The following is a 24,925-nucleotide window of genomic DNA, read 5'->3' as shown; positions in this document are numbered from 1 at the left end:
CACAATGATACTGCCCTTTTTGGCAACTGCATCACATTGTTGGCTTCTATTCAATTTATGATCCAGTATAACCCCCAGATCCTTTTCACCAGTACTGCCTAATCAGTTATTGTCAGTGACTGGGACATGGGTCATGTGTAGTGGTCAGAACAGGAGTCAGGCCAAAGCCAAGGGTCAGAGGCAGAGCAGGAGTTATGAGCCAGGAGTCAGAGCCCAAGGTCATAACCAGAGTCAAATTCCAGAGCCAAGAGTTGGACCAGGGTTACCTGGAGTGGGACAAGGCATGAGCTATTGCAAACATGGGCAAATGCTTTTGAGTAGCTATTGAACTGCTGCTGATGGGGTTAAGAGCTGGTCTGCAGGCTCATCCAACCAATCAGGCAGTGTTACAAATTAGGCAGCCATGCTTCAGGTCAGCTGGATACATTAGGTTGCCCAGAGACTGGCCCTACTCCAGGCTCTTCTTTCTGACAATTACTCCCCGTTTTGTATTTGTGCATTGGATTTTTCCTTCCTAAGTGTAGTACTTCGCACTTGTCATTATTGAACTTCATTTTGTTGATTTCAGACCAATTCTCCAATTTATCAAGATGATTTTTAATTCTAATCCTGTCCTCCACAGTGTTTGGAACCCCTCCCAGCTTTGTGTCATCTGCCAATTTTATAAGTGTACTCTCTGCTTTTTTATCTAAGTCTAAGGAAAATATTGAATAGTACTAGACCCAGGACAGATCCCTATATGACCCCATTAGACAAATCCTGGAGTGGTGGGTGAAATTCTGTGGCCTGCGTTGTGCAGGAGGTCAGACTAGATGATCATAATGGTCCCTTCTGACCTAAATATCGATGAATCTATGAATCCTTCCAGACTGACAGTGAACCGTTGAAAAAACATACTGAAAGAGTAATTATCAATCAGTAGTTTACCCATTACTAATTTCATCTAGACCACATTTTGGTAGTTTGCTTGTGAGAATGTCATATGGGACAGTGTCAAAAGCCTTACTAAAATCAAGATACATCAAGGCTGCTGCTTACCCACTCACTATCCATTAGACCAGTAATCGTGTCAAAGAAGGAAATTAGGTTGACTGGCATGTAGCTATACTGGCTATTATCTCCTGTTATCCTCTAGGTATTTATAATTAATTGTTTAATAATTTTAAAAAGTGTTCTGTTGGAAAATTTTGACTATCTAATATCTCATTGCAAAATCAGTATCACAGTTGGCACTAACTGGCACCCTGTCAGCAATTTTTGCAGAGAAGCTGTGTTGGACTGGGTATTGTCCACAATAAATCATATAGAATTGACATTTTGGAGAATTATTGACAACTGTGGTAACATGAAGGTTCTGATTTGATGAGAGCTGCATTGTGTATGACTCCTTAAGCTGAGGCAGCTAACCAATTTTGAAGAGACAGACTTATTTATATGCAAATAACTATTTTAATAGTTATTTGCAAGCCAAGAGGCTATGAGCACTATCATTGCCAGGAAGCATTGGAGATGGATTGGCCATGTGCTTCAGATAGAAACTGATTCCATCACCAGAGTGGCAATAAGATGGACACCTGAAGGCAAGTGAAAACGAGGCTGCCTGAAAACAACATGGTGAAGAGCTGTGGAAGCCGAGCTGAAAAACATGGGGCACAGCTGGGGAACCATTGAAAGACTTGCTAGAAACAGAGAGGCGTGGAGGAGCTTCGTCACTGTCCTAAATGCCAGAGGTGTAATGGGAACATGATGATGATGATGATCACCCATCTTGACTCAAAGGGTGATACATGTTTGAAGTGATACATGTTAACTGAAAGGAGATTAAAAACAGTCTATTCAGGGATAGGGTGACCTGACAGCAAGTGTGAAAAATCGGGACTGAGGTAATAGGAGCCTATGTAAGAAAAAGACCCAAAAATCAGGACTGTCCCTATAAAAGCGGGACATCTGGTCACCCTATTCAGGGAAGCTAATTTCCATTCAATATTGAATGAAACTGAATGTACAGTGGCAGAGGGGATGTCAATCTCAAGATCCATTTTAGAACTTCTCTTTGATTAGAAGTCAGTAGGTAATAAAGGTTGTTAACACCTAAACATCAGAGGGAGATACAGAGGAGCTGGATTCTTCTCACTGTAGGAAATATTTGACCTCTGAAATAGAAATGCTTAGACAAAGTCTGAGAGTTTGACAGATTTCTGAACTCATAAAGGTAAGGATGTGATTCAGTGATGTAAGGCACTATATTGTAACTACAGTGTCTAACCTATTTCACTAGGCTGTTACCTAGATAAGGTTGCCAGTTTTGGTTAGACATATTCCTGGAGGTTTCATCACATGACATCATCTTTAATTAAAGATTCATCTTTAATTTCTGGAGACTCTAGGACAGTTCTGGAGGGTTGGCAATTCTAACCCAAACTCAAGGCTAGACATAAATTAATAGTTTTATCTGTTTTACTTTTTCTCTTACTTTTAAAAGGTAAGCATTGCTTTCTTTAAGACACTTTGCCACTGCAGTTCATTCTTGAGGAAAATTAATTTCTGAACGCTGGTGAGAGGGAGAAGGTGACCGACACAGGATATTCAAACAAATATGTAGGCCAGAAAGGTACAAATCCCATAAGATGCTGCCAGACAATGGCTGCTGTCAGGGGCAATGGGACCATGAGGATTGTTGGGAATAAATAGTCTGTATAATAAACTATGCTCATAACCCTGCAAAGAGAAGCACTTTCGTGGGAAATCTTACACTGTCATTGTGTTATGTGAGTGAACAGAGGTTTTCACTCCTATCTGTCTGTCTATCAACTTTCATTATTAATAAATTTGCATGATAGTTTATTTTTAAAATTTAGGAAAAACTGAAAATTCTATGTGGAGCACTGGTTAGTCTGTTCACCCCTAGAGCAATCAGGGCTTGGGTATAAAACAGCTGCCTAACTGCTGACAGTGACTTACAAAAGAGAATTTAAACTGCTTTTCATTATTGTAGTAAATTAACTTTAGAAATAGTCTAGTCCATTTGGATCTGTGAGTGGTTCATCTCCCCACATATGCTATTCTTTAACGAGCAGAATCAAGAGTTATTTAAACTTTACACTGTCTTAAACGGTGGAAATTAGCTAGTTCCCGATACTAAAGTATGAATTTGATGGTAGATTATATCTTTATCTATGTTACGATGTTTAGTGGCTGTTCATCTCGCTTGTCCACTGTATATATTGTACCCAAGGTTGGATTAAGATACTCTGGGCCCCTGGACACATCTCACACCATTGTTTCTCCCCTCTTTGTTGTGGCAGGGGATGCCCATACAAGAGTTGTCTCTGAGTGGACTGCCACTGCTTTTCTATGGGCATGTTGGGAACTCCGCCACTTCCTCTTTTCATGCAGGCTGCGTGGTCTGTCTTGCAGGAGGGAGGGCTTATTCCCCACAACTAGCAGAGAACTCTGGTGGGGTTCAGCTGACCTGTGATCCTGTGATGGAGAGGTGCTGGTGGAAATATGGCACATAGCTGAGACTCAACATCACCTCAAACATTTTATTACTAAGCTGTATTGTAATTGGAAGTGATCCTCCAGAAAAGTTAACTTCAGAGAAATGTTTTGTTGTGTTAAAAAAATTGATTCCCCATTGTTTCTTACTCCATCCTCTATCATTGCTTACCAGGCCCCAAGCAATAGATCTTTGCTGCACACTGTCCCTGACAACTGGAAACAGGAAGGTTTAGAACTGTGAAGTATAGGTAAGTCTTAGTCTGAAAACGCTGTAGGAGAAGGCTTTTGTACCTAATAATTAGGTATATTCTTGACAGCAAATCCTAGTTCAAGCTTCTTTCTCCACAGTACCACTAACTGGTATTTGGCTTATCTGTTCTACTTGTAAGTAGCTTGGAAACTTAGCGCCTACAAGCCCACTTCTTCTGAAGAGCAGGAAACCTTCTGCTGATTCTTGGCATATTTGTTAATATATACCCCATACAAAGTATATGACTAAAGATATTTAGATTCTTAGGCTGTTCCTGATACTTTTTTGATTGAGCAAAAATGTATACTAGTCTCAATAAATAGCTTTATAATTTCATTAACCTTAATGGCAAGTTTTTTTTATGTAGTGACTGATATCTTTATAAAATTGCTGGAAAAACTGGTTGTAAATCCAGCTTGTTGACTGCCTGTTCTGCAGCCATCTTCATATGCTACCCTCTATATGACCTTTGGCCTGTTCAGAAGGTCCAGATTTAAATTGATTTAAATCACTAGTCAGGAAGACTCGATTTAATCATGGTTTTCTACATAAAAGTGCATTCTTGTTGGTTGTTATAACCTTAATACATATTCTTCACAACGCAGAGATAGATGTAGGTTTCATTTTTAGAAGGTACACACTATACATTTTTAAACAGTGATTTATTTTGAAAACTTTTCAGATTAGTTTTAGAGCTATATCACAAAATGAATGATTGTTTGGTTATTTCATTTACCAAAGATAATTGAAGCAGATATTTATGAAGTCATTGAGAGGTGAACTATCTCCAGTTCAGCACAGACATTTAAAATTGTTTTATTTAACTAAAACAACATTAAGTATTCTGGATTTTTTTCTTCAAAAGCAAACATATAATATTTTAACAAAACAAGTATATGTCCCTTGCTTCTCACATTTATCTCCAGACTTCTTCTCCTTGTCCAGACCTATTCCATCCCCAACAATCTTCTATTCATTGCACTTTTTGAAACTTTGCACTTTTAGAGAGAGGTAAGGGATTGACTGTGTACACAAATTTGCAGAGGGACAATAGAGTTGAGGTCTGTTATTTCTCACCGCTATATATTATTTATTTATTTAAAACATTTTTTGCTGTTAACAAGTATGTTACCTCTGGAGACACAAATCCACAGTTTCAGAACTGCAAAACTAAGCATCTCTGATGGTTTGTTCTAGACTGAGTACTGAGTCCCATTGGGTAGATAGAAAGATGAACCTAAATAATCTATACAGAAGCCTCTGGAACCCCATAAAATTGGGTCCCTAATCCATGAACTATTGGAACTCATTTACAAAACTTTTCTTAAACATTACATGAATATATTGTCTCATACTATCTAATTAGAATTTATAATCCCTATTCCATGATGAGATATCTTTGAGCTGTAATGTATCTTAATTAAAACTATCTTTAGCTAGGTTTTTTCCTCAGAAAGCATTTTATCAAAAAAAAAATCGATCTTTTAAATTTTTTTTAAAAAAAATCATTGATTTTTATCCATCCTGGTCCAGTATATGATCTGCTGCTACTGATGTAGTACCATGCTAATGTCAGAAGAAGAAATTATTTGGAAGAGCACAACACACCAAACTGGAGATGCATTTTTTTTGATATATGGAAATGTATTGCCACACCATTAAAAGCTCTATTCTGCCATCATGTGGCACAGTCTCTCCCCTGTCCCCTCTTCTTTCTTTCTTTAACATAATTTAAGTTACATGGTTCCTTTGGATAAATCACAGAAAAATTGCATTCTGCTCTCGTAAAGAGAGAGGCATCATTGACAGCTTACGGGGTGAGGGGCACATCTCATCAGTGAAGAGAGAAACATACATAATGAGGAACAATTCACCAGGTAATATAGTGACCACAATCTAGTGCTCTCACACTTCAGTGAAGGTACTCAGATACTGCAGTGACGAGCATGGGCATAGATACACAGGTAAGGCACGAGATTTGGAGTCGAGATGTGCGTATTATTCTCACTTCTGTCACACACTTGCTGCCAGACCATGGGCAAATTACTTTGAACAGGAAGCCAGGGTTTCAATTTCTCCATCTGTAGTTGAAATATTTCATTAATTTACATAATGGCTATCACAATGGCTGGACACATTGAATAAGCCAACATCAGACATCCAGCACTTATGGTGGTTGTTATATGTAGATCTTAAAGCTATTCTCTCACTTTATAAAGTTATCATTATGAAGACTGTGGGCCAGATTCTGACCTTAGTTACACCCCTGTGCAGCTCTATGGAATAGGATTGCATGGGGTGTGCTTCAGGGCAAAGTTTGACCTGAAGTATCTGTAAAACTCAGCACATTTCCCGGATGATACACACACCTCTTTAAAAAAGAGGAGTCTGCTAATCATGTAGATTTTCTCCTGCTCCTCCAGCTCCACTCAGTGCTAATATGAAGTTCTTCCCATCAAAAAATAGGACACAATTTCACGAAGGATTGTGATAAAATCATTTAAAAACTATAATGTATGAAAAATTAAATTTGGTGTTTAGTTATAGGCATTTCTATTTAAACAAAATCTCTTCAATTTAAAGTCTTGATTTTCCTTTCAGTTATAGAATTGCTTGGGTGCACAAGTTTACCACCAGATGGCAGTGCTCGTTTGTTCCAAGTTTCGCATAACAGTACACCAGCAATCATTTGCCAGGCACACAAGACTGTTCCAAGCATCCACATTTTTCTGTTTCCTCAAAAAAGTTATCAAACCCTGTGCACTGGAGACTTCTTTAATACATGGTGGTCCAAGTAAGTGGAAGAGTGAACATTATTATTATTGGCACCTTAGAGACTAACAAATTTATTTGAGCATAAGCTTTCATGAGCTACAGCTCACTTCATTGGATGCATCTGATGAAGTGAGCTGTAGCTCACAAAAGCTTATGCTCAAATAAATTTGTTAGTCTCTAAGGTGCCACAAGTACTCCTTTTCTTTTTGTGAATACAGACTAACACAGCTGCTACTCTGAAACTTATTATTATTATTTTATTTATTTGTATTACTGTAATTCCTAGAATCCCTAGTTGTGGACCATGTAGCCCTGTAAAATGTTTGTTCCCTTATGAACATTTAATTTAGAGACAGGAGTAACAATTCAAGCATATCAGTGACGTAAATTGATACATGGCAGATTCCTTCCTCTAGTAGATGTACTAATCTGAAAACTGTGAATGACGTGCCTGTTCAGTACAGAGAAATGTTTTTTAAACTGTTATTTCTTTTGTTGAAATGGAACCATTTGTACTTCCGAATAACACTTTATTCATTGTACTCACTCTTCCGTTCCCTCTTCTTCTTTTATTGGATTCTTATTATGCTCCCACACTTTGCAAAAGATGGTGATGTAGTGGCATTAAACTTTCCACTTTAGCTTTCTCAGAAACAGCCTAAAACAATGGCTCTTAGGTTCTCAGTGTGTTTCCAGAAAACGGTGATGAAATGTCATTAATCTTACCACTTTGGCACACATTGTGCTTAGGTGGATTTTGCTCAGGGATTTTCTTTGAGTTTCAGGCCGAGGTCTCCAAAGCAGTGGCAACCCAGCACATCTGTGCCTCTACTGCAGTTATGGGCAGTAGCTTCAGTAGTCACTGTGCCCCCCTATACAGGGAGATAGGGATGTATGGATCCACATAGTCATGGATCTCCTTGTTACACCCTCTCTTCTTGCCAGGCCTGCTGCCAAGCCCACCCTTTGCATATTGCCCCAGTTGGACCGTCCTCTGGTATTCATTTAGGTGATGATAGGTGCACATAGGCTGCAGAAGTGCAGTGTGCAGATACAAAATTTGTATCTGCATCCGATCTGCAAATATGTGTGGATTTGCTGGGCTCCACTGAGCAGCCTGTTCCCCTTCCCACAAAAGTGGAACCACATAGTGCAATCAATCTTTTTATATGTTCCATGAGGAAGGAGGGCAAGACTTGGTCTTTAGTGTATGTGGTTGTCTTGTGCTGGACACTGTGTGATCTGTTTACCTATGTTTAGGATCGTGTGTTTTGTGTAGTTCCACACTTATAGAATCTGTCCCTTGCTGCAGAATTTTGCTTGAGAATCTAGGTTTTCACTTAAATAAAAAAAGGGGTGGGGGTCTAGCCTTTTTGGTTGCAAAGAAAACCTTGAAAATGTCACCTGAATGTTAACTAATGCACTGTCATCTTCCTGAATCTGCAGATAGCCTAAAACAATGTCTTTGAGGCTCTCAGTGTGTCTAAAACTTGAGTTAGTCAATAAAATTTTAAACACTACTTAGCAGCTACTGTAGATGCATCTTAACACTCATTAAATGGTGTTAGTTGGTCATGGGCAACCTGAGGTTGACTACTGCAAGCTAAAAAAATTTAAGCAAGGGTTAAATTTAGGGCTTGTCTCCACTTGGATATTTACCAAAATAACTATTCTGGAATAATTATTTTGGTAAATGTCCGAGTGTAGACAAGCCTTCAGAGCATTTACATTATGGTTTTTCACTAAACTGATTTTAAATTGATCTGGTTAAACGAGTGCAACTTTTCTAAAAGTTAGTTAAGACCCAAGCAGACTGCGAAGAGCTACAGAAGGATCTCTCAAAACTGGGTGACTGGGCAACAAATTGGCAGATGAAATTCAGTGTTGATAAATGCAAAGTAATTCAAATTGGAAAACATAATCACAACTATACATATAAAATGATGGGGTCTAAATTAGCTGTTACCGCTCAAGAAAGAGATTTAGGAGTCACTGTGGATAGTTCTCTGAAAACATCCATTCAGTGAGCAGCAGTAGTCAAAAAAAGCAAACAGAATGTGGGGAATCATTAAGAAAGGGATAGATAAGACGGAAAATACTATATTGCATCTATATAAATCCGTGGTACACCCACATCTTGAATACTGCGTGCAGATGTGGACACCTCATCTCAAAAAAGATATGTCGGAATTGGAAATGGTTCAGTAAAGGGCAAGAAAAATTATTAGGGGTATGGAATGGCTTCCATATGAGGAGCTATTAATAAGAGTGAGACTTTTCAGCTTGGAAAAGAGACAACTAAGGGGGGATATAATAGACGTCTATAAAATCATGACTGGTGTGGAGAAAGTAAATAAGGAAGTGTTATTTATTCCTTCTTATAACACAAGAACTAGGGGACACCAAATGAAATTAATAGGCAGCAGGTTTAAAACAAACAAAAGGAAGTATTTTTTTCACACAACACACAGTCAACCTGTGGAACTCCTTGCCAGAGAATGTTGTGAAGGCCAAGACTATAACAGCGTTCAAAAAAGAACTAGATAAGTTCCTGGAGGATAGGTCCATCAATAGCTATTAGCCAGGATGGGCAGGGATGATGTCCCTAGCCTCTGTTTGCCAGAAGCTGGGAATGAGTGACGGGATGGATGACTTGATGATTAACTGTTCTGTTCATGCCCTCTGGGGTGCCTGGCATTGGCCACTGTCAGAAGACAGGATACTGGGCTAGATGGATCTTTGGTCTGACCCAGTATGGCCATTATTATGTTCTAGTATAGATAGGGCCTAATTCATATTTGAGGCTAGAAAGGAATAAGAAAAATAAGTGGCTGATAAACTTCTTGACTTCCTACCATTCCCCGTAAGGACAAAAACTGCAAGCAAGCCACAGGCTGCAGAGGGGATGGAAAACTGCTCTGAGTGCTTTTTTGGATACTTGCCATTCTATGAATACTTAATTATATATTTAAAGCAAAACAATTTTTTTCTCATATTTAGCTAAATTTTTTTTCACAAATACGGTCTTTTCTTGTCTACAATCTAAAGTCAGTTGTTTTGGAATCAGGAAAGGTCTCTGCTGCTTCATGTTCTTATTTCACCAGTAATCTCTTCATTTTTACTAATGGCATGCATTTAAATCCCTTTAAATATTAACAGTGGTGCCAGAGAATACAAGTTCAGCACATAAAGGCCTGTCTGAATTAGTACAGAATTTCTGAATAGGTGTGGGCTGTGGTTATTTTACTTTAAGTAAATGAACTTTGCTGCAGTAATATCCCATTACTACAGATCATATGTACTGCTGGAAAATAAATCAGCTTGTCAGCAAATCTGGGTGTTCTGACTTTACATACATTATACAGATATTTAACATGTGTGCCTTTGCTCTCCACTGTACTACTCTTGCTTGAGTGGATTTTATACTACTCTTGCTAGCTGAAATACTGCAAAGTGGCATGAAGAACAGGGTGACGCTGTAAGCCTTTTCATTCAGGGTGAGAGAGTCTGAGGATAGGACTGGGAGCCAGGCATTCTCAAATTTTAATGCTGTCTGTGACACTGATTCCGTGGAAGGCCCGTTTTATGGGTTGGTTTGGTGGTCACTTGATGGTGCCATGGCAGGAGCAGGGAGGATTTCTGGTGCTTGGAGGCTTGGCCACCTCAGGACTCTTGTCTAAAGCAAGTCCTAACCTAGCTTCACTTCTCTTACCTCCATGAACACTTCTCCTTTCCCACACTGTGCTCCCACTATGAGCCACCTCTTTCCATTGCAGGTCCCAGCTGCTCTTTCATGCTGTGAACCAAGGAGCAGAGAGAGACGACCACAGAACCTAAACAACCAGGTACTTGAATTCAGGAACTGTGTCTGTAGCTAGGCGATGTGGCCTCCCTCTCACGCTGACAGAGCGGAATCACTCCCTGCCCTCTGGTGGATGCAGCCAGGTTAGAGCCCCCCTTTGCACCAGAAGCAGAGGCTATGGAACAGGAAGTATAAGATGCGAGGCCTCTAGCTCAGTTGACGGAGAGCCCAGGAAGGAGTTGGATGTCTCTGCCTTGCTGCAGGCCCTTGAGCCAGGTTAGGGCCCCCCTTTGCACCAGAAGCAGAGGCTGTGGAACAGGAAGTATAAGATGCGAGGCCTCTAGCTCAGTTGAGGGAGAGCCCAGGAAGGAGTTGGATGTCTCTGCCTTGCTGCAGGCCCTTGAGTCAGGGACCAACCCTGCCCCGGAGGAATTCCCCAAGGAGCTGCCGAGTACCCTGAGGAGCCTGAGGGCCCGTGAGCGGTGAAGCCCTTCGAACAGATAGCAATAGGAAGTAGCCCAGAGAAACCAGACATTAGTCTGGTTGTGTTTGCTGAATCCAGAGTTGGTGTGTTTTGGGAGGATCCCTGCTGACCCAGGGGAGGATTACTCGCCACTGGTAGGGCTTTGGGCTGGGACTTGGTGGAGTAGGTTGGGCCTGGGTCCTCCTACCCTCTGCTGCCAGCCCCACTCCTGGGTGGCAGCCTACCCACTTTAGGCCAGATGGCCTCCATTTGTTTGCTGTTTGCCCTACCCAGGGAGGTGGGCCATAGACTGCAGTTGCTCTGCCCTGCCCAAAGGGCTTGAGCCTGACACCGTCTGCTCCGAAGATACAGCTGGGTTGAAGACTGATAATTGCCCTGTTCTGCCCCATTGGCACATACCATGCTAATTCCTTGTCAATTGGCCATCAGCCAGTAGGTAGCATGGAGAGGTGGAGTGGCCTCCCTCCGAGGCTGATAGGGAGGAATCACTCCAAGCCACTACAGTGTCCGAGAAGGGACAAGGTCTTTGGTTGTCTGATATTAGGGCTATGTGAGGGATTTTAATAGAGATGGAAAGGAAGAGGAAGGACCCACAAACATGGTACTAGAAAGGCACTCTCACAAGGCAGAGAAGAGTGTATTTCTCATACTATTAGTGTGCTAATATATAACCTCTCAAAAATTATTAGAATTTTGAAGCTTCCACAGCAAACTTCAGGCTTCATTTTCAGTAGTGGCCCCCTATGTATGTCCCTGCATATGGATTTAGGTACTTAACTGTAGGCATTCAAGTTTGAAAACTTAAGACTTTGTTTTGTGGATCTGAGTTTTGGTAACTATCAAAACTATTTTGGTACGAGTAGGACAATACTCACTCAATCTGTTACTAGTTGAATCACAGAATCGTAGGACTGGAAGGGACCTTGAGAGGTCATCTAGTCCAGACCCCTGCACTCATGGCAGGACTATGTAATAACTAGACCATCCCTGACAGGTGTTGTCTAACCTGCTTTTAAAAATCTCCAGGGATGGAGATTCCACAACCTGCCTAGGCAATTTATTCCAGTGCTTAAGCACCCTGACAGGAAATTTTTCCTAATGTCCAACCTAAACCACCCTTGCTGCAATTTAATTCCATTGCTTCTCATCCTATCCTCAGAGGTTAATGAGAACAAATTTTCTCCCTCCTGCTTGTAACAACCTTTTATGTACTTGAAAACGGTTATCATGTCCCCTCTCGGACCTCTTTTTTTCTCCAGACTGAACAAATCCAGTTTTTTCAATCTTCCCTCATAGGTCATGTTTTCTAGACCTTTAATCATTTTTGTTGCTTCTTCTCTGGACTTTCTCCAATTTGTCCACATTTTTCCTGAAATGTCACACGCAGAATTGGACACAATACTCCAGTTGAGGTCTAATCAGCACAGAGTAGACTGCAAGAATTCTCGTGTCTTGCTTACAACACTCCTGCTAATACACCTTAGAATGATGTTTGCCTTTTTTTTTTTTTTGCAAGTGTTACACTGTTGACCCATATTTAGCTTGTGATCCACTATGACCCCAAAATCCCTTTCTGCAGTACTCCTTCATAGGTAGTCATTTCCCATTTTGTATATGATTGTTCCTTGCTAAGTGGAGTAGTTTGCCTTTGTCCTTATTTAATTTCATCCCATTTACTTCAGACCATTTATCAAGTTTGTTCAGATCATTTTGAATTTTAATCCTATCCTCCATAACACCTGGAACCCCTCCCAACTTGGTATCATTTGCAAACTTTATATGTACTCTCTATGTCAGTATCTAAATCATCAATGAAGATACTGGACAGAACCTGCGGGACCCTACTCGATATGCCCTTCCAGCTTGACTGTGAACCACTGATAACTACTCTCTGGGAAGAGTTTTCCAACCAGTTATGGACCCACTTTATAGTAGCTCCATCTAGGTTGTATTTCCCTAGTTTGTTTATGAGATGGTCATGTAAGACAGTATTAAAAGCCTAACTAGGTCAAGATATATCACATGTACTGCTTTCCCCCCATCCACAAGGCTTGTTACCCTGTCAAAGAAAGCTATTAGGTTGGTTTGACAAGATTTGCTCTTGACAAATCTATGCTGACTATTAGTTATCAACTTATTCTTTTCTAGGTGTTTGCAAATTGATTGCTGAATTATTTGCTCCATTATCTTCCTGGGTACTGAAGGTAAGATGACTGGTCTGTAATTCCCCGGGTTGTCCTTATTTCCCTTTTTACACTATATTTGCCCTTTTCCAGTCATCTGGAATCTCTCCCGCCTTCCATGACTCTTCAGAGATAACTGCTAATAGCTCAGATATCTCCTCAGTCAGCTCCTTGAGTATTCTAGGATGTATTTCATCAGGTGACTTGAAGATGTCTAACTTGTCTAAGTAATTTTTAACTTGTTCTTTCCCTATTTTAGCCTCTGATTCTACCTAATTTTCACTGGCATTCACTATGTTAGCCATTCAATCACCACCAACCTTCTTAGTGAAAACCGAAACAAAAAAATCATTTAGCACTTCTGCCATTTCCTCATTTTTTCTGTTACTGTTTTTCCCGCCTCATTGAGTAATGGGTGTACCCTATCCTTGGTCTTTCTCTTGCTTCTAATGTATTTGTAGAATGTTTTCTTGTTACCCTTTATATCCCTAGTTTTGTGCCTTGGCCTTTCTAATTTCATTCCTATATCCTTGTGTTATTTGTTTATATTCATCCTTTGTAATTTGATCTAGTTTCCACTTTTTTGTAGGACTCTTTTTTGAGTTTCAGATCATTGAAGATCTTCTGGTTAAGCCAGGGTGGTCTCATGCCATACTTCTTTTTTTTCCCACACAGTGGGATTGTTGGCTCTTGTGCCCTTAATAACGTCTCTTTGAAAAACTGCCAACTGTCTTGAACTATTTTTCCCCTTAGATTTCCTTCCCATGGGATCTTACTTACCAATTCCCCAAGTTTGCTAAAGTCTGCCTTCTTGAAATCCATTGATTTTATTGTTCTGCATTCCCTCCTACCATTCCTTAGGATCGTAAACTCTACCAGTTCATGATCACTTTCACCTCAGCTGCCTTCCACTTTCAAATTCTCAACCGGTTCCTCCCTGTTTGTCAAAATCAAATCTAAAACAGCCTCTCCCCTATTAGTTTTCTCCACCTTCTGAAATAAAAAATTGTCTCCAATACATTCCAAGAACTTGTTGGATAATATGTGCTCTGCTGTATTATTTCCCCAGCAGATGTCTGGGTAGTTGAAGTCTGCCATCACCACCAAGTCCTGTGCTTTGGATGATTTTGTTTAAAAAAAGCCTCATCCACCTCTTCTTCCTGGTTAGGTGGTCTGTAGTAGACCCCTACTATGACATCACCCTTGTTTTTACCACATTTATCCTTACTCAGAGACTTTCAACAAGTATTTCCATCTCAGCCTCAATCCAAGTGTATACAATTTTAATATATAAGGCACACCAACACCTCCTCTCTTTTTCTCCTGCCTGTCCATCCTGAGTAAGCTGTACCAGTCTATACCAATGTTCCAGTCGTGTGTATTATCCCACCAAGTCTCTGTGATGCCAACTATGTCATAGTTGTGTTTATTAACTAGCATTTCAAGTTCGTTCTGCTTATTCTCCATACTTCTCGCATTAGTATGCAGATATCTAAGATACTGATTTGATTTCCCCTCTGTGTTCTCTCTTGTCTCTCCCTTATCCCTGCTATAATGGCCCATGCTCCTCCCAGATTCTGACCCTTCTCCCAGGTTTCTATGTTTTTGATTTGCCTGTAAGATTTTGTCACCTGCCCTCACCGAACCTAGTTTAAAGCCCTCTTCACAAGGTTAGCCAGTCTGTATCCAAATATGCTCTTCCCCTTCCTTGATAGGTGGGCCCCATCTCTCCTTAGCAGTCCTTCCTGGAACAGTATCCCATGGTCAAGGAGGCCAAAGCCCTCCTGGCGACACCATCCTTGCATCTTGGAGATGAATGCCTGGCTACATCTGTCTCTGTCTGGGCTCCTACCCGGGACTGGAAGGATCGAAAAGACCACCACCTGTACCACAAACTCCTTCACCCTTACTTCAAGAGTCCTATAGTCACTTCTAATCTGCTCAGGGACATACCTCACAGTATCACTAGTGCCCCATGAATGAGTAGCATGGGGTAGCAGTCAGAGGGCTGGATGATCCTTGACAATCCCTCCATAACATCTTGGATATGGCCCCGGCAGGCAACACACCTCCCGAGATGCCATGTCAGACCGACAGATGGGTGCCTCCGTCCCCCTCAGAAGAGAATCACTCACCACCACTACCCTATGTTTCCTTCTGGGAGTGGTGGCTGTGATCATCCCAGCCTTGGGTGTATGTGACTTCTTCTCCTCCACCTTTGGGGGCAATTCCTCATTGCTTGTTGCCAGGGCAGCATAATGGTTCTTCATCACTATGGTGGGTGGGTTGGGAGTAGGGGTGGAGCACTGCCTGATGCCAGAAGTAACCAGCAGCCATTGTCCGCCCTGTGACAGAGCCATATCCTCCTCCCTCAGTGGCATAACAGCAGTCTTATCTAGCTGGATAGCTTCCTCAGCCTTGGATGTCTGTCAGTACTGTCAATGAATCCCTGATAGCACAGTCCTCTCTAGCTGGATGCTCCTCAGCCTTGCCACCTCCTCCTGTAGCTCTGCCACCTGCTTCTTGAGAGATTCCACCAGCAGACACCTTTCACAATGGATAGTCCCCACAGTCTGGCTTTCTGAGTGGGAAATGCAGGCCACAGTCTCTACAAATCTACCCTGGGATCTGGGTAGAGGTATCCATGGTCAAGTTCTCTGTCTGGATACAGGTGGAGGAGACAGGAGCAGTGTTGGCACTCGCAATGTAGCCCTTCATAACCATAGCAATTATATTACTATTCCCCCTTACAAACTTCCCTGTTTGCAGTCCCCTGTTTGTGCAGTCCCCTTGGTGGTGTAGCCTCTGGCTTTTAAGGCCTTTTCTCCTAGGTAGGTCCTACCCTTTCGTTCAATCACACAGAGGGAGGGTGATTACAAGGCTGATTGAGGCTGATCAAGGATGATCCAGGGAACAAAGGCTCAAACAGTCCACAAAAACACTATCCCAACTGACCCTGTAACTTTAAATAACCTCAGACTAAGAGAGAGGAAAACACAAACAGCCAAACAAACTCACTCACCCCGAGATTACTACTTGCATCGTATTCATTCAGCAGGGGGATCTCATTCTTCCCCTCTCAAACTTCCCTGTTTGCAGTCTCCTGTTCACTAGCTCGCATGTGCACACACGTTAGCATGCACAAGTAGGCACTTTTTAATATGCAAAATGAGCAATTACATTCATAAGTCTCAGTTTGCACATGTTATTGTCTGATTTTTTGTGCAAATGCAGATTCTTGCAGAAGCAGAGGCTATAATCGTTTTTGCAAGCATAATGTTGTTCCCTCCTTGGAAAAATTTGCCCCTAACTGCTACTTATGGGCTAGCTTATGCTTTAACAGTCTGCCTTCCGTAATGAGTGGTGCATAGCTTCACTGCTCCAGGAGCAGAAGAGGAAGATTCCTCACAGCGACACAATGTTAGGAATGAGTAACCTGATGAGTGCCATCTTAGCAGTGCAGGCTGGCATGCTGAGGTGTAGAGTCTTCGTTCCAACCATTCCTTGCCCACTTGCTTGGATGGGAAGTAGTGGGAATGCAGTACATGCTTACTCCTTTAAGGGAGGCTGCACAGTAATGTGAGGTGTGGAGAATTACTTTTCAGGCTGCGTTACAAAATGGTTCTGTATCTCCAGCTTCCCTGCAGACTGGAATGAAAGAACTGTGCCTGACAGGAGAAGTCTTCAAGGGGTAGGAAAATCAAGCACACAGACAAAAGGAAAATGCATAAATAGTCGGAACACTTTCTATTCAGCCAGCCTACATGACTGGTGCTCTCTTGTGACTCAGAGAGAACTGCAGAGCACTTTTAGACAAAGTTGGAGAGGCAAGTGGTTTGTGGAAAAAATACCTAATTTATGTCCTCTAATGATATCCAACTTCTCCATGCTATTTGGGTGGCCTACACTCCCTCCTATCTACCCCCCAAATATCCATTAGTGGAATAGTTTATTAATTACAGCCTTGCTACTGACATGCCATGACTTTGATTGATGATTAAAGAGCTGTTCTGTTAAATGTACCAGGCAACATAAGACTGAAATTACAGCTGTACTCTGAAAAGTAACACAGCATAAAAAAAATAAGTCTTCTGGGTTTCCAGTTTTGTCTCTTGATTCTGTTTCAAAAAATATTTTCAAACTATCTGCCCTGGAAATTTCAACCTGGACTCTAAAGGTCTGGCTGGGTTCTTTTTAATTCTGGATCATCACCAATGATCAAGATTCCACAGCTGGAACTTAGTTATCAATTCTGTGAATTGTACATGCCAAAAAAGATGCCAGCTCATTCGCCCAGAGCAGAATTGTGTGCAGTGCTAAGAATAAAAAGCAGTGAAAACTCATTTTACTTAGAAAAGTAAGCAAATAGACTGTGCATAGAAACAGGGAGTAGAACTCTGGAGGATTAAGAGATGCTATTTTAACATCTTCATTTTTCTTGAATTTTTTAATTGTCCATTGATTTCAATGAAACAAAATGAAGTGGAATGGTAGTTGGTTTTTCCAGCACCTGTGCTGAAGAACCAGCTAGGAAAGGGTTAACATCTGATGTCTGTATGCTTGTTAATTACATAAAAAGGACAAAGACTACATGGAAATGGCAGCTAGCATTATCTGCCATGGATTAATGTGTAATTTACAAATCCAAAATATTCTGTTTAAAGATCTACTATGTTATAGACACTGCAATTTTTTTCTTATGTGCACATGTTAAGACTTTCCCCCCACCCTCCCCCCCAAAATCAGGAGTATATAACACTGAAGGTTTCAAAATCCCTTTTGAAATTTCTGTATTAGAGTGCAGCAGTTGATGGTTACCACAGTGATGGGATTGGTATAAGAACCCGAATACCAGAATAGAATGATTAGTAATGGAACAGTTATAGACTTAAAAAAAAAAGTGGTTGGGGGAGGCTTAGATTTTGTTTGTTTAACTTTACATTCCTAAATTAAAGTCAGGACAGTAAATTAGTGGCAAAAAGCTCTATCGACATTCTCTAGTAACATAAAATCTATAGTTCATAGCATGATTGACCATATCCCTGAGCAGCCAGTTTCACATTTAATCTTTCAGTGAAATTAAAAAGGAAAAATATTGGAGGCAACAATTATTGCACGATATTGCGCAAATGCCAGTTTTCTTTATTCTGATACAATTATGAAAGTCAAAAGGTCAGGATATGAAATTCTAAGAACATCCCCATAGCTGATCAGTTAATCCTGGGAATGCACAACAAGGACTGCATAGTCAGTCATAAAATTTTAAAGAGCTACGGTAAATCTCTGTGCAAATATTGCCTTCATTTTTACAGTAATGCAGTTGAGTGATATTCAGAATGATCACTTATCTCTATTCTGTAATCCATTTAACTCCTAGTGCACCTTGTTTTATACTCTTATTCCCTCTGCAATGGTCTTTATGGAAGAGAGAAGTAGAAGGGTTAAAAATTAAGATCACAGCCATTAACTCAAGTTTACTTCACATCAACATTGCTCACCACAGGCTGAGTAATTGAATCATTCTCTAGTGAAAACATTTATCTGCAGCCCTCTGGTGCAGCTGCTTAACGTGCCAGTTTGACATTGTTCAGAGTTCTGTCTCCAAGACCCCATTCCATTCTTGCTGCAGTTGATCAGAAATAATAAGCATGTGTCAAGCAAGAAGTGTACTTCCTATAAGCAGTGACACAAGAAAATGAAAGCTAAGAGAACCAATTCATCATTACCTCTTTGAATTATAATGGGCATTCAGACATTCCTTATTCAAACTGTGTCTGCCAATTACATCTCCAGGAACGGGCAAAAGACTAAATTTTTTTCAGAAATCCTTTAAAAAATCCATTGCAACTCTCAGGTAAGATTTCCACAAAGTTTTATTAACCAAATCTCCCGAACTATTTACTTTTTCTATATTCCTTTCCCTGTCATTAGCAATTACAAAGATGCTATTACATAATTAGAAACTTTTTCATTAATCTCCTTTTGGCTGCTCAAATTCAGTGATTTTAAAAAAAATCTGCTGTGCCATTATATTTCGGTACCAGGTGCCTAACAGAATGTAAAGAAGATGGTTCCCTGTCCCAGAGAGTTTACAATCTAGGCCCTGATCCTGCAATCTGATCCATACAGATGGATCTTCACACACATGTGGAATCCCATTAAGGTCAACAAGACTGAACAGACGCAGAAATCCACCTCCTTGAATCAGATTGTAGGTTTGGGGCTTACATGGAAACATAATATAACAAATGATAGAGACAGATAAAAAATAGACTACAGGGTCAATAAGGGAAAGGAAGTTCACAGGCACGAAAATAAGGTCATATGATTAAATGTGTAAAAAAAACCAAAACAGTGGCATACAAATAACTGTGATATAAGCCACAATGCTTCCTTCACATCAGTGGAAGGTAGCTATAATATATAAAAAAGAGAGCTGAATGGGGGCAAAACAAAGGGAGTGGCAGCTTTGCGAGATGCACCTCTCTATTGACCAGGCTGTGAACTCTTTATTCCCAATAGTGAGCAGCAACTTCCAGGAATAATCCCATTGACGTCAATGCAAACGACTCACTAGTGGGAATAAGGGGTTCATAATATGGCTTCACATGCGTGTGGTATGTTGGGGGACTCAGTGAGTAAAAGCAGGTATCTAGAGGAGAAGCAGCCAGCCTATACAGCATGCTCCCTGCAAAGGTATCTAAAGTCCACTATGACATAAAGGTCTGCATTAATTAACTGCAGACGTTAAAGTGGTGCGGACTAGCATTAATTCTCCATGCAAAGGATAGTATTGGGGGGCACAGTAGCTAACTATGCCACCAGATGTGTTGGGGGAGAATCTGGAATGAAAATTGCTTTGTAGGTCTGGTTGATGAACCATAACATGACACAGGTCTCTGCTTCCTGACTGTCCCCAACCGATGCAGCCTCTCCGTTTCCCCTGCCAGGAAGCCTCCATCCCTGTGAAACTGGTGGGAATATGTTACCAAAAAAATAATAATCCCCCATCTTTTTTCAGTAACTTTTCCTTTCTCATGTGTGTCATTCTATATGAGGAAAAGATGGGGCACACAAAGCGTAGATTTTGATGCTTCCCAAATCAGATATGATGAATAATTAGAGAGAAGACAGCTATCTTCTGTTTACACAGAAACACCTTGCTACTCATCAAAAATGACAGGAAAGGAAATAAAGAAGAAAATATGTGACAGATTAATGGAGTTGCAATGGGATAACAGTTTTTAACCCTGTGCCTTGTCCTCCAGAGGCTCTGCTTAAATTCACATCAGCAATGTCATGGATTAATGAAGGAGTTGTTCTATTCCATCTACAGTGCTTATTTTGGAGAAATTTAATTTACATTAAAGATGTAAGGGAAAAAGGAAAATAATGAATTTATCACAATGTGATTGCTTATAGGAAAAAGCAGAAGGATAAGAGAGTACATATTATAGCAGGTGGACACCAGCAACACTTTGGCTTAGAATTATGACAAACACTTATTTTTGAACGACTATGTGTCAAACTGGTTCTTAGGATTCTACAGTGGTATTTTCAGCTGAAAACTCAATACTATGAGGGCTACAAGACTAGATTCAGACTAGGTGTAGCAGATATTTGGAGCTTTCAACTGAAGTCAGTGGGAGTTGCATTTAATTACACGAGGACTGAATTTGATCCATGTTATTGATTTAAGCATGTGATGATAACCTGTTTTACCAAAATTCAAACATGAAGCCTAACCTAACCTTAATCTGATTTAAACACTGCTCCCTTGGCCTATGTCTGGTCTTAATACAATAGCACTATTATATTGAACAACACACTTTATCTTACCCCTGTGCTGTGAAAACAGAACTAATTCAAACTCTAAAGTGGACTGTTTGTGCACTGAATTTTTTGGTAAAGTACAAAAATTTTAAATTAAAAATTTTTCTTTTTTCTTTTTTTCTGCTGCTGAAGTACAACCTAGAAATATGCCAAAGGTTGTCAGGTAATGTTCAGTAACATCATTATTCAAAATACTTTTTAACCTCTTCTAGTCATTGGTTGATAATTTTATTTCCTGGCATGACTGAGGCATGTAAAAATCTCCCAACAAAGTCCCATGTTCATTTGTACGTGTAAAAATTCTAAATATGTGTCCAAATTTTAAAACTTCAGCATGTAGTTAATAGTCAAGTATATACAATTTTGTGTTACATCCCTGAATGGACTAGTAAAATCTATGGGACAGGAGGTAATATCTTTTACTGGACCAACTTCTGTTGGTGAAAGAGACAATCTTTTGAGCTTACACAGAGCCCTTCTTCAGGTTACTGCAATCAATAGTAAATTCTGTGAGCATTTTGTACTGCTTATATGTAAATGATACTTGTCTGTGTCATTAATGTGGCCCTACCAAATTCACGGCCATGAAAAATGTGTGTCAGACTGTGAAATCTGGTCTCTCGTGTGCTTTTACCCTATACTATACAGATTTCACGGGGGAGACCAGCGTTTCTCAAATTGGGAGTCCTGACCCAAAAGGGAGTTGCGGGGGGGGGGGGGTCGCAAGATTATTTTAGGGGGTTGCGGTATTGCCACCCTTACTTCAGCACTGCCTTCAGAGGTGGGTAGCTGGAGAGCGGTGGTTGTTGGCTGGGCACACAACTTTGAAGGCAGTGCCACGCCAGCAGCAGCACAGAAGTCAGGGTGACAATACCATACCATGCCAGCCTTACTTCTGCGCTGCTGCTGGTGGCGGCACTGCCTTCTGAGTGGGCTCCTGGCCAGCTGCCGCCATTCTCTGGCCGCCCAGCGCCACCACCAGCAGCAGCACAGAAGTAAGGGTGGCAGTACTACAATCCCTCCTACAGTAACCTCGAACCCCCCACATCTCCTTTTGGGTCAGGACCCCTACAATGACAACTCTGTGAAATTTCAGATTTAAATAGCTGAAATAATGAAATGTATAATTTTTAAAATCCTATAACTGTGAATTTGGTAGGGCCCTAAGCATTAATTACTGAACACCACCTGAACCCCTGGGCCAAATTTATGAGCAAGGATGGATTATTTTAAAGTTCATTTTATATATGCATAAAGTATATGTTAAACAAATATACCTTAGTTTACCAAACATTTATTAAAGATTTCTTTCATGCTTCCCCCTCATTCATAAAATGACCTACATTGGAATGGATTCATAAGACCACTACTTTTTTCCTTCAAATACCTCCTTAAGACTGACCTCTGCTCTGATGCCTATAAGAAATCAGCCCATTAATGATGGCTCAAGGAATAGATGGGGACAATTTGACATGTTATTTTTAATAATAAAAGCACATATATACAAGCGATATGATTGTGCCTCTCTCTCCCCCAGAAGTAGTTGTATATCACTTGTCGTCTTTATGGCAAGATCTTTGGATCAAAGACAGTGTCTTGTATTGTTTGTAGAGCACCTAGCAAAATGGGGCTCAAATCCTTTGTGTGCTACTGCAGTATCAATATGTAGAAATTAATGCATTGCTGTGATAGCTATTGCCCTTTTCCAGCAGCTCAAGTGATACTAAAAAGGGTCTGTGATTACTACATGTTGTGATTGGGTATACAAACCCTACACTGGGCAACAAGCAGTTGAGCTGCTTTGGGGTCAGCTAGCCTGGCCCCATCACACTTGCAAAAGATGCACAGATTGGAAGAGGAGTTGAAAAGAAGCAGAAGAGCATCCTTGTGAGCAGACCAGGGAAGAGAAAAGACTTGTAGCTTGCAGCTCCTGTGTTTTGTTTATGGACTATCCTGGAAGGGGAGAGACTTGGGACTGACCTGGCTAGAAGGCCAAGACACAAGAGGAGGCACCTGCCTCCCCAAGAGGGAGAGAGCTACCATGCCATGCCTGGCTGCGAAGAGATGCCAAGCGGTGAGCTGACCCCCTTCACAGCCTCCTGGGATAGACTTTGGACAATAGCTGAGTGGTAGGAAGTGGCCGAGGAAAAGCAACCTTAATGTGCTCCTGGGTGTCAGACCCATGTGTCACCCTCATGGGGCCCAGTGCAATGGGAGGGCCCAAGTTCTCCCACCAAAAACCCCCTCTGCAGGTTGAAGGGCCAAAGCCCTGATTGCTAAACAATGCTCCCCAGGAACAAAGACTATCACACTTGTACACCGTATTTGCCATGCATTCATCTAGACTAGGAATAAAAGTATGCTGTTAGTACTTGACTAGTTTAGTACATGTTAAAGGTAGGGTGCCTTGTCTAGACTAGACTTTTAAAACACGTTAGCAAGTGGCTGCTAATGTGTGGTAACATCACAGCTTAAAGCCTAACCTAGGAAAGCATCACACCGTGCAAAGCACTGGAATTAAAGTAGCAGGATTCGGTTACAATCCAACATAGAGTGGAAAAATACTGACATATCTAATATTTCTGAAGGTTTTTTGCATTCAAATATGGTAGATTAGGTTCCTACTGCACCACGTCTAATATTTTGAAGTCATGTTAAGTAGTAATTTGGGGCTTTGAATCTTTTAGATACGTAGTTCTGTAGATTTCATTTATTTGACTGTTTACATTTGCCTGAACTAAATATTTAAAATAGCCTTAAAGTGTGTGTATGTTTGCTAGGGTGAGGGGAATGTTAGTTTTGTATATAAAGATAGAAGGAGAATTAAACTTGAAAATAGGAAAGATGGGAACCTTATTTACCAAATGTTACAGTATAATAGTGAAAGAGAAAGAAGGCCAGAAAACTTACAACTGGTAAATGGGAATGGAACAGTAAGCAACTTGTACAGTTATCCCCAATGAATGAAATAAACAGTTTTCACCACTCTGCTCTATAGCCTGTTTTATTTGTGTCACATAAAATCTTTCCTTTTTCCTTTTACTTTTTTATTGATTTCTTTCTGATCCTGGAACAGTTCAGTCTAATAAATTGCAAAGCTGTTTGATGACTATGCTAGGTTCAAATCAAAATGTTAATCCTTACTTTTATTTGTGACTGAATTGTGTCATGTTAGCATTTGTTATGGTTGACTGCACTACAGAGGGAAAAAAGTATTGTAAATTTTGATGCAGTGCAGCTGTACAAACCGTTATGTAAGTGTCAGTTTTTAATTGGCTGGCTGTGTGCTTTTTTCTCTTGATCTATCTGAATGTTAGTAAATCATGTTGTGGTGGCATATAGTAGAGTGAGAATAAATTGTGTGTCTATATATATATAAATTTACCATATGGGTGTTTATATATCAATATTGTTCTTAGCTACAGTATATATCTTTATATTGTAAATAAGATAGTACAGTGGGTCGAGAGGTTTTATCACATGCACACTTAGTGTATAATATATATCAAATCACCTCAAGACATGTCACTTTTTGGTGGCTAGATGTCACAATGGATTATTCACTGATTTTTCATCTCTGTAGATCTAGGACCAAGTTCAGCTCTGAACTGGCTAGAAATCCAATGAAAACTCGTGTTTAGTCCAGGATTGAATTTGGCCCATAATCTCAATTTTTGTTTTTGTTAGCTCATAAATGAAGATTAGCTTGGTGGTCTCCTCACTGTCTCTGGTGGGTCTTCATCTGCATCATACGTGAGGCAAGTAGGCAATGTGGCCATTCTTTCTCATTTGATCTCAATTGCAAGAAGAGTCCCAGCTTGAAAATTGTCATCTGAATGTCCAGTTGTAATATGTGTATCCGGAGATGAAATAAACACAAGAATATCCTTGATGTACAGGTAACCTGGTGAGAAATCCAATGAAGGCTAGTGAGATTCCTGGAAGAAATAACAGAGCTCTTATTTAACATCATAATGGACTTCTCAAGATTCATTGTCCTGAGAGATCTGATCATCCACATAGACAACACATCTAACAGCATAGTTCGCTATTTCCTACTTACTGTAGATTTTTCTCAAGTTGTCTTCAGCATCACC

The 24,925-nt window shown here is 40.5% G+C and overlaps 1 protein-coding gene across 10 annotated transcripts in view; it reads left to right on the top strand.

Moving 5' to 3' along the window:
* Nucleotides 1-24,925, top strand: part of AOPEP (aminopeptidase O (putative)) — a 387,210-nt gene that overhangs the window by 12,681 nt on the left and 349,604 nt on the right. For 9 of the 10 annotated variants that reach the window (XM_073344964.2, XM_073344963.2, XM_073344966.2 and 6 more), the window contains exon 3: nucleotides 10,303-10,371. The gene's annotated coding sequence lies outside the window, so the exon portion shown is untranslated. Of the gene's footprint in view, nucleotides 1-3,673; nucleotides 3,750-6,352; nucleotides 6,546-10,302; nucleotides 10,372-24,925 lie in introns of all 10 variants that reach the window. The other variant, XM_073344962.2, reaches the window with a different exon arrangement.

Source organism: Lepidochelys kempii, chromosome 5 (genome assembly GCF_965140285.1).
Source record: "Lepidochelys kempii isolate rLepKem1 chromosome 5, rLepKem1.hap1, whole genome shotgun sequence".
NCBI classification, from domain to species: Eukaryota; Metazoa; Chordata; order Testudines; family Cheloniidae; genus Lepidochelys; species Lepidochelys kempii.
This window is presented reverse-complemented; position numbering and strand designations above follow the sequence as displayed.